Source organism: Sinocyclocheilus grahami, unplaced genomic scaffold, assembly GCF_001515645.1.
Source record: "Sinocyclocheilus grahami isolate Dianchi unplaced genomic scaffold, SAMN03320097.WGS_v1.1 scaffold2.1, whole genome shotgun sequence".
NCBI classification, from domain to species: domain Eukaryota; kingdom Metazoa; phylum Chordata; class Actinopteri; order Cypriniformes; family Cyprinidae; genus Sinocyclocheilus; species Sinocyclocheilus grahami.
Genome location: NW_015505181.1, coordinates 1,858,095 through 1,859,905, shown reverse-complemented (window position 1 = coordinate 1,859,905; position 1,811 = coordinate 1,858,095).

Below are 1,811 nucleotides of genomic sequence, written 5' to 3'. Positions count from 1 at the left end.
GCTCCGCTCAGTCGCTCCACTCGTATACCGTTCATGTGAATCGGAACAGCAAAGTCTACTCAAAAATTGAGCCGACAGGAAACATCGATGTAGTACAGAATTGTTTCTGTCTGCAATAGCCCTACTGTGTTGTAACAGGGTGTGATATATGGGCAATTCTGGTAACGCTGCCCTCTCATTCATTGATCTGCTAACCGCTATGTTATGCTCGCGTGTTCTGATAATAATAGCTTTCTAGGACTAAACATTATTTGGATAATTGGTAGAAAAAAAAAATAGTTAAATATCTTAACCCTACTGTTAGACCTACCTGAAAAACTAAAAAGCTATTTATTTAATTCGAAGGCCTGTCGTTATTTTTTATTTGTGCTATCATTATTAATTTCTTTATTTGTTCTTATTTTATTACTGACTGCTTACTTGTCATTTTTTATTCAATTCAAAGTTTGAAATCAAGCTATCTCGTGCTACTGCACCCAAATCACCCCACTGTAAAATAAAAAAAAACACTGAGTGAGCAAACACTTGTGAGATAGGTAGTTATAATGGTAATTAAATAATGTTTACATATGTATAAAAGCCTACTTTAAAATATGTCATATAAATTGGTCTTTCCATTAGAAATGAGCCTACTGATTATCACCATTGATGGACAAAATGTTTTTATAATATTAAAAATATCTGTATGACATTATATTCTGCAGTTCTTCCCTGTTGTGCCGAATATCTATACTTTTCAAATGATCATATCGAAGTTCAAAATTCTAGGGGGGTGCCACAAATTTGTTAAAATTTCCAAAGGGTGCCGCGACTAAAAAAAAGGTTGGGAAACACTGATCTAAGCTACCTGATGATAAAAAATGTTTTCGTGTTCAGCTCCTCCAGTTTCCACCCCAATTCTCTTTCAATTCCGATATCCCACTGTATCCTTATTTAACCTTCAGATATACTTTCCCTTCTACCCACACTATATCAGCATCTTCTACCTCTCTATAGCCTATATACTGTACTTATTCTACATTCTCTTCATTAAACCTGTATTATTCAGAAACTGAAACAACACATTTATCTTGCTATTTCCTATATCTGAGTCTAATATATTCTTTAATGTTAACTCTTTTCCTTCATTTTCCATACTTCTTCACTTAGCACTTCTCTTTCTTCATCATAACCCTTACCATTAATAATCACGTTACATAAAAACGTACAAAAGTGTACGTTTTGTGCTTGTAAATGTTACGTATTTATACCTACGTATAAACATCGTTGGATGTTTAGATATTACATGTAATGTTTTATTCAAACCTGTATGTCCCATTCTTAGTCTTGTAATTATACTTTCCTCCCTATTTCTCCCATTTTTTCTACCTTTTCCCACTTTCTTTTGTATTGCATATGTCTCCCTTTAGTCTCATTATCCCACTACTGTTGCCACTTTTTAATCACTTTCTCCATTATTACTGATTTTATTTCTCTTATACTATGTGATAGCTCAATTTCTACTATTTCATCATCTACTGCTTGCTTAGCTAATTTATCTGCTTCTTCATTTCCTTTAATTCCCACATGGGCTGGAACCCACATAAACTGTACTTCTATTCTACTTTGTTTTAACTCAAAGAGATTTTGAAGGATTTCTATGATTAAATCTGGCCTTGATTCTGATTTTTGGTTATCAATACTGACTATTGCTGAATATGAATCTGAACAAATGACCGCATTTTGTATTTCTCTTTCCTTAATTAGTTGTACTGCTAGCAGAATAGCCATCAATTCACCTGTATATACTGACAGTTGATCACTTATTCTAG